We start from the raw sequence: 9202 nt of genomic DNA on the forward strand, positions 1-9202 counted from the left end.
TGATAACTACTCTCTGGGAACAGTTTTCCAACCAGTTATGCACCCACCTTATAGTAGCTCCATCTCAGTTGTATTTCCCTAGCTTGTTCATGAGAAGGACATATGAAACTGATCAAAAACCTTACTAAAGTCGAGATATACCATATCTACCACTTCTCCCCACACTCCCAATCCACAAGACTTGCTACCCTGTCAAAGAAAGCTATTAGGTTAGTTTGACACAATTAGTTCTTGACAAATCCATGCTTGCTGTTACTCATCACCTTATTATCTTCTAGGTGTTTGCAAATTGCTTAATTATTTGCTTCATTACCTTTCTGGGTACTGAAGTTAAGCTGACTGGTCTGTAAATCTTGGTGTTGTCCTTATTTCCCTTTTGATAGACAGGCATTATATTTTCCTTTTCCAGTCCTCTGGAATCTCTCCCATCTTCCATGACACATGCCTGGGAATATTAAAATTAAAGTAAAGTGGGGGGAGTGGGAGTATAATGCTCCTTCCTCTGCTGAAAGCTTCCCCTTCTCTCCCTTGCTAATCACATAAAGCCTGTAACTCACCTAGTTACAGAGGAGCCTCAGAGGGGAATAGTCACACACTCCTTCCTGCACATGAAACACACACACTCCTTCCTGCACATGTTCCATCCCAACCTCCCTCAAGGTGCAGAAGGAATCCCCTGGTGGCTAGCAATGTGCAGGAGATCTGGACCATCTGCATGAGCTCACATCATTCTAGCCCCACCCAGCAGAAATGATACACTCAGGATCTTCCATGCCCATAGAGAGAGTGAGAGGGACAGAAGTTGCCTCACTAGTTGCAATTACTGGAAAACAAACCTTTCTGGGAGGTTTTTTGGCCACACTCTCAGCTTTATTATTTGTTGCTTCCATGTAGATCTGTGTTAATGCATTTAAAAACAAGTGCTCTTTAAGTGTTCAGTAAGCCTGTTTGATGAATCAAAATAAACTAGCTAACTAAATACACAACTAACAATGAGAGGGAAATGTGGAATTCTTTACTGATCCCACTGTAAGCAAATACTGCAGCTCACGTGACCACTAATGAAGTGAGCTGAGGCTCCTGCCAACAGTGGCCCTAATAAAATGCTAAGAACATTGTCAGATTTAGGTTGTAACTTGCTTTCCTTCATAGGACTTCTCAGAATGTGCTTTTTTTACACCCCATTTTTAGGGAGTTTCATGTTAAGTCTGTGGTGTTTGAAGTCTAGATGGGCTCACCTTATGGAATAAGATCTTAATATGAAACATACTCAAAGGGAGATAAATTATGGACATCCATCCTTTCTTCTTTGTGGGTGGCTCCCATTCTTTATATACTGGGCACTTAAGAGGGGTTAAAGTAACACAAACACAGTTCTACAATATGGAAGGGGATTATTAAAAGCATTTGGCATGCACAGAAACTGGACATTTTGGCACCATCCAGCCCTTTGTCAAGACCTAACCATGTAAGGCTGTGCTGATTTTTATTTATAGCATCAGCTTAGAGTATGGTATGTAAACAATACAGGGAACCTCATTAATATGAGCATGAGTGAGCCCCAGCCAATTGGCCAGCTCTGAGGATTGTACTCATCACACTAAACAGATACTACAGCAAGTTGGGGGTGGTGGGGGGAGGGATCCTGCTTAAGGCCCTTTCACTTGATTTATAGCAAGATTCCCAAAGGGTCCCAGAGAGAAAGGTGATTAAGAGTTCACGGTACCTAAAAATTTGAATAGCTAAAACCCATCAGAGACTGCAGTACCTAAACATTCTGTACATACATAAACAAATATCCTAGCTGCTAGCAAACCACAAGCATGCATTATGGGGAGTGGAACTTGTTTCTTCTCCACCTGATAGGAGACTCTCTGGCTATTAGGGCTTATAGCTTTTTTTCTTTCAGAGGACAATATGATGGGATAGCCTAATTTTGGCAATTAATTGGGGAATTGATCTTTGATTATCAGCAGGTAAGTATGCCCAGTGGTCTGTGATGGGATGTTAGATGGGTTGGGATCTGAGTTACTACAGGGAATTCTTTCCTGGGTGCTGGCTGGTGAGTCTTGCCCACATGCTCAGGGTTTAGCTGATTGCCAATCTGCCCTGGAGGAAAATTCCTTCCTGACCCCAAATATGGCAGAGGCCCTGGAGATTTTTCGCCTTCCTCTGCAGCATGGGGTACGGGTCACTTGCTGGAGGATTCTCTGCAACTTGAGGTCTTCAAACCACAATTTGAGGACTTCAGTAATTCAGACATAGGTTAGGGGTTTGCTACAGGAGTCGGTGGGTGAGATTTTGTGGCCTTCATTGTGCAGAAGGTCAGACTAGATGATCATAATGGTCCCTTCTGACCTTAAAGTCTATGAGTCTATATCCTGCTTGAGTTTTTCACTTTGTAATGTATTTTATCAATAGATATCTATTATTGCATACACACATTTACCAAACCAAAATGTCCACTTTTCAGAATGTGAGGTTAAATCTGGCATTAAATTTCTAAACCACATTTACTTGCAGTATTTTTATCTTGCTTTCCAGGCTTATTTCGTTTAACCAGGCCATGACTTTGGCCCAGTATCTGATGGGTAATTCAGAGGTGTGCAACTTGCACCTCCTTTTAATTTAAACTAACATGCTGCCAAGTCTTAGTGCAACCTACTGGCGAGCAGGTGTTACAGGTCCTGCTCTGTGCCTGGTGCAAGGAGAATACAAGGCTGCCATGGTGGCTCTACCTAGAGACCTTTAGTGCAAGCTGTAGCAGCTCAAGCTTTTTGCTCTGGACGTCCTCAGTTCAATCCCAGGCTGACAGCCAAGGTGGCTGCTGTAGTCAAGGAGAAAGCTGAAGAACAACCGAGGTCTGGTTTTTCAGAGGTGCTGAGCACCCACAGCTCCTACTGATTTCATTTCCAGCTGTGAGGTGCTCAGTACCTCTGAAAACAAAGATGGGAGAGTGAGGAGAGTTTGAAAGTGATGGGGCTCAAATCTGCAAACATTCTGTTGAAAACAAGAAGCAATGTTTGAGTTGTAGAATTTCAAAACAGCACCTGAAACCAATTAGCTAGCTACTGTTTATTCTTTGCACTTAACTTGAATCCAGATCTCTGCGGAACTTGTATCAAGACTTGTCGGTTTTGGTCAGGTAATTTCAAAAGAGAGAACACAACAGCTCTGTATTCCTAAATTCAGCATTCTTATGGGAGTTTTTCCATTAGTTTCCAAAGGTTTTTGGATCAGGCTGTAATTGAATAGTTCTTGTTACAAGTTAATAGGCCAAGAGCCTTTAAGGAGGTTTTCACACTGCATCAAATTTAAAGCCTTTTTTAAATTAAGGTTACTGCAACTTTCTGTACTGGCCTGGGCTCTAGCTAATTTAATAAATCTAATTAACTAATATCATTAAGTACGTGTCAACTGTAGCTTTATCAGCAAATGAGCCTTCAGATTTAACTTGTCAATCCAGTTTAATGTAGCCTTTGCTTTAACTCTGAATCTGTCTTCTCTGTGAATTAGTTACCCATGAAAATTTATGATGACTGATCTAGGAAATCATCTGGATTGTATTATCCGCAGCTAGCATACCCAGCACACCATCAATTTGAGTTTTCTTTGATGTACCAGAGGGCATGGATTTAGCAGAGTGTGAGTCATTCAGTGCCAATTGATGTGATCTGTTGTCTCATATGTACTTCAGACCTTGCATGTCAGTCTGAATTACTTAGAACTTGGGTAAACTGTTTCCAGAGGGATTTTTTTAATACGTAAGTTCCTATAGTTCTCTGTTCCTGACTTACGCTTTGCAACAATCCCACTCCATTCCTTATGTGCTCAGTCTTTGAGTTTAGACCTGTAGTAAATGTAAATCTGTACTAATCCTTTAACTCTCATCCTTCCCTATTTATTACCTCGATTGTTAAAAATCAGGCAGGAAAACATCACAAGTTCACCAAGTAACTAGTCTGTCTACTAATTAAGTTCATTTTGTGTGATTTTAGTCACATGGCTGGTCCCTTCCCTGTCCATTATTACATTTGCAGACAGACACAAGGTTTTATAATGAGCATATTCGCAGAGGAATTATCTGCAATTTACATTTGTCTTTGACTAGGGGAGAATTTCTTTTTATTTCACAGTAACATTTTTATTCTGCATGGTTTGAGGTCTTGTGATCATAATCTTTATTCCCTCCTCCATAATCCTTTTTAATGGCTCTTTGTAGGCTGTCAATATGCAATTAAAAGTTATGTAACGCTATTTCCTGGGCCACAATACGGTGAAAAGTGATTCAGCCAGTTATTCTTAGAGGAGCAATAAAACAGTGATAAAAGGAGGACTGCATGATTTTTGGTAAGTGTTGTTTAAAAATACAGCAGACAGACATTAAACAGCCTCTGCCTTCCATGTAGGTAAACATTGGGTTGGAAGTGACTGGAGTACAAAAATCCTCACTAGTTTGTAGTGATGTCCACTGACTAGAAATGTTGCCCTCTAGTTCAGTGCATGGCACAAATTACTACTCAGGAGATCTGGGTTCAGGATCACTTTCTTTGGCCAGTATAGTTATGAGCATTAACACTTCACAGCTCTTAAGCCCAAGGTACAGCATGCATGCGTCCAGTTTAGGTACTAATATGGCCCCTATTACTGAGTGCCTCAGTCTGTATTTATCTTCCCAGCACCATTGCTTCCTCCCCCTCTCCTTCCCCCCTCCAATGATTGGAGGGGTGTGAATGGTCCCTTGGAATATGTGTTAACTACTTGTGCCAAACAGTCTGTTCCACCCTGTATTTAGCTGGGACATGTTTCCCAGACCTGAAGAGCTCTGTGTAAGCTTGTCTCTCATTAACAGAATTTGGTCCAATCAAAGGTATTACCTCACCCACCTTGCGTCTCAGACAGCAGGAACGTTTTCCTTCTTAAAAACCAGAGGCTACACGTAACTGTGGACCGGGGAGGAGGGAGCACACGATTTAAAGATTGGGGGGAGGGGCGTGTGACTGCCCCACATGTTGCCTCTGGGTGCAGAAACCTTCCAGTCCCGCTTTCCTGGGCCCGGGCAGCCAATCCTGGGGGGGTTGAGGCACCGGGGTGCAGGACTTACAAAGTTTCTTCCCAGAACTCCTGCACCTTTGCAGCCTGAACACAGGGATCCTGTTCCTGGCACCTTCTCCAGGGACTTCTCCTTCCCCCCCGCAGGCACCAAGCAGTATCTATGAAGCCGCCAAAGGGTCTGCAGCTCCTGCAACAGGGCTGATATCATTCCCCAAGTCATCACGCATTTTAGTGCCACACAAAAATGGTGTCTCCTCTCACTTTTGTTGAAATGATTTACATTAGAGATGCAGAATCATTGAACAGAAAATATTCACACTGAAGGAAGTAGTTAACCTGTAGCTTGTTTCCATCGTGAAGGATTTGTGTCCCACAATTTGGATCATTGTCCCACATTTGGGGTATGTCAGGATGAGGTATGGCAGCATTAAATGTAGGCCTAGGACTCCTGGGATGAGATTATATATATTTATTGTAGCTGGGAAAATTGGGGAGATGGGTGAGCAGGATCAGCCTGAAGAATAGATGAGCAGCTGGCAACTGTTAAACGTCTATAGCTATACTGGCCAGCCTGGGGGAAGGAACAGCCAAAATTGTAGAGCAAGCCTAGTAAGGACATCCCAGAATGAAGACCTGGAATGGAAACCCCATTTCCAACTGTCCCAAATTCCTTTGTCAATGATGTGAGGGCCTCTGTAACAAGCACCTTGGAAGGGGACAGAAAGGGTGAGGTAGTGTCTACAGTTAAGCATGTACCTAAGAGCTTGTGCTCCTGCACAAACTGAATGGAAGAGAAGGAATTGGTGCCAAATCTCTTGAGGACATAAACTTCTTTCTTGTGGAAAGTTGTTCTGTTTAACTGATGAATTGATTCAACTTTTGCTGTTTTTTATAATCCATTATTAGAATATTCTATGTATTGTCTTAGGGAAGGACAGATCAGCTGAGCAGCTTAAGTTCTTATTTTCTCATTCCAGTATAGCTTATTTATGGGTCAAAAGTGTCGAGTGCCCTCCACTTTGGATGAACCAAATCCTGTACCTTTTTTTTTTTGTGCCAGTTACAGATTCCCAAGGACACAATGTCAGTAATGTTTTCCCTGAAAGAAAGATGACATGTCTGAGTCAGGCTCAGAATGGACATGTCATTTGCACAACTTTGCTAATGGCTGATTCAGTACTCCGAGAGATGACTGGATTTCAAAATGCTTCTCATTTTTAAAAGACAACTTTCATCATGATTTTAACTTAATGAAGACGTGGTTGGTTTGCATAGTTCTCTGCTTTTGTAAGATTTAATGTTACTTAATTCTTCCCCCTTAAACACATTTTTGTTTGTGCAATATTACTATAGCCTATCCCTTACCTGGCCTTTATTACCATAGTACCTGAGCACCTGCCACCTACTTTATGTATATATCTTCACAACAGCACTGAGAGCGAGGGGATTGTTATTAGTAGAGGTGGGTAACTGAAGCACTGAGAGATCAAGGGCTAGATTGCAACTGTAGGCACAAAAAGAGGGACTTAAATGGAAAATACTAGACTGATGCTGGTTGAAGCCTGGCAGCCATTTCCACCTCAGCATGTGATCACTGAGCCAACTCCCTGATAGGCTAGCCTAGTTTTCCATTTCCATTAACATGAAGCAGATCTCCTTCTGCTCCATTATTTGGAGAGTGCCAGAGCACTGATCCTGTACAACATATCGAGCAGTGAAGGTCTGTGTCCCAAAGCTTCTGTTTTCTGTGAGATTTTTGAATTCTTGTTCTGGAAGTGGAGGGTGATGTTGCTAGGTGGATGCTATAGCCCCACACAGCAAGTGCTGGGCCTCATATAGAGGTAAGATTTCCTGTAGAATTGTTTAATGGGATGACGAGTGCAAGAGGCAGAAAGGGGTGAAAGACCAGGGTACAGAACTCTCATTTGTAAGGTGAAGTCCTGTATTGTGGGATGGCTTTAGGAGAGACGGATAAATCTGATGTAGCGACACTGTCTCTGCTTTCCTATTTACATTAGGGAGAAAGCAGTGCATAATGAACTTGTGCAGTCAGTTGTGAGTGCAGTTATTTGTGAGCTAAGGACCTTGTCCCAGACACCATAGCAAAACAATTCCATGAACTCTTGCAGAGGTTTTGGATGGCCTTCAAGTGGAATTGCTAACTTGCAACCTTCCAACTAGTGGTTTGTTGCAATACTTTTCTGCAGGGTCTCTGTGCCTTCATTTCCGCATCTATAAAATGGGGAGGGTGTTTGTACAGCACTTTGAAAACACCAAATTATTTATAGTAATAAGTTAGAAAATAGGTCCCCATTGTATCAGGCACTGAACAATCACTTAAGCAGACCCTACTCCAAAGAATTTACAATCTGAGTAGATAGGATAGACAGAGGAAACATTACTATCCTTATTTTACCAATGGAGAACTGAGTGTTTAAATGACTTGCCCAAAGTCTATTCAAACTTGGGAATTGAATCCAGATCTCCTGAAGCCCAGTCTACTGCCTTACCAGAAGACCATCCTTCCAGCAAGTGTTAGTATTATGATGACCAACGTAAAGGCTCTTAAAATCTCAGTATTTTCTCCTAATAATCACTTCCATATTTACCCCATCATAGATGTGTCTCTCTCTTACTAAAGAGAGAAGCCGCAACCCTTCTGCTCAGCTTAGCAGAAGGAAAGTTCAGAGGGTGAAAAAGAAATTTAAGCTGCTTCAGATCAAGATAAACTTTGAACCTTTCTGCTCTAGGCAATAGGAGGAATTTAATTCCAAGGGGCTGAGTTTTCAGAGTTTGATGTTGAATAAAAGGGAAAGCTATGCTGGCACAGATTGACCCATGCTAAAACTGTTTAAAGATACAAGCCAAACCAAATAGTGGAGAAAAAAACCTCCCTTGTTAAACTGTCTGTGCTTTAGATGAAATGGCATTTTAACTCTTTCAACTCAAATGGTCAGGGTGTTTGTACATGTACTAGATACAATCAATAAAACTCATCTCTGATAACTTGTAATTCTCCTTATGTGAACTTTTTTAAATAAAAAATTGAACTACAGAGGTTTTTCAGAGTCCAAAATGGAAACCGAAATCTCTTATCCCTGATAGTAGGAAAGACCACTCAATCTGATCTGCCGATGAAACGGCCACATAAAATTACTGTTATTTTGTGTAACTATAATAATCAAGCACTCAGAAGTTAGCAAATGCCAGAACTAAGATTATGTACGTAACCTTAATTTGCCCACCCCCTTCTACATATGCATTGACAGGTTTAAATACATGACCATATATCATTTTTATTTTCTTTAGGAGCCCTGCCTCATTCAGTGTGCAGGATGGACTATGCTTTGGCAATAAATCAGGGTAGTATAGTGAATGAGGCTCTCGACTGTAGCGCTCCTGGCTCACTTGTTGCAGAAGTTGGAAAGTTTGCAGTGAATGAAGTAGGAGATTTCAGAAGACAAAGGATGGTATCATGGTTAAGGCAGTTGAATGCTGCTGTGGAGAATTGGATTCTATCCCCGCCACAGCATTCCTATATGATGCTAGGCAAGTTGCTTAAATAAAACTTTTCACAAGCCGTCACTGTGTATTCCTCATGTTCTGTGTATGCCACATCTTTACTGACTTAAGCTGGTCTGATTTTGTAGAAGTGGGGAGCACTCATAGCTGCAATTGAAGTTAATGGGAACTGTTCTCTGAGTGTATAAAGGGCTGTATAATGCTCAAATGTTCTGAAAAAATGTCATAGGCATCTCTAATAGGGCACCCAAAATTAGTGGATACTTTTGTACTTGCGCTGTTTATACCTCAGTTCCTTGTTCTGTAAAATGGGGATAATACCACCCTCCCACCTTGCAGGGGTGTTGGGATGATTCAGTGTTTGTGAAGCCAGCCATACCCAAGCCATAGACTGTCTCAAGGAGTTTCCTTAGTAGTAGCCTAGCAAGCAGCTATCCAGAGGCCTGCCATGGGATAAGGGCTGCTGCATAACAACAAAGTATATTAATAGATTCCAAGGCCAGAAGGGACCCTGTGATCATCTAGTCCAGTGGTTCTCAACCTGTGGTCTGGGACCCTTAGGGGTCCACCAGTATAATCAAGGGGGTCTACGAACATGCCAGCAACTACATAATAATGACACCAT

Source organism: Mauremys mutica, chromosome 5 (genome assembly GCF_020497125.1).
Source record: "Mauremys mutica isolate MM-2020 ecotype Southern chromosome 5, ASM2049712v1, whole genome shotgun sequence".
Classification (NCBI taxonomy): Eukaryota; Metazoa; Chordata; order Testudines; family Geoemydidae; genus Mauremys; species Mauremys mutica.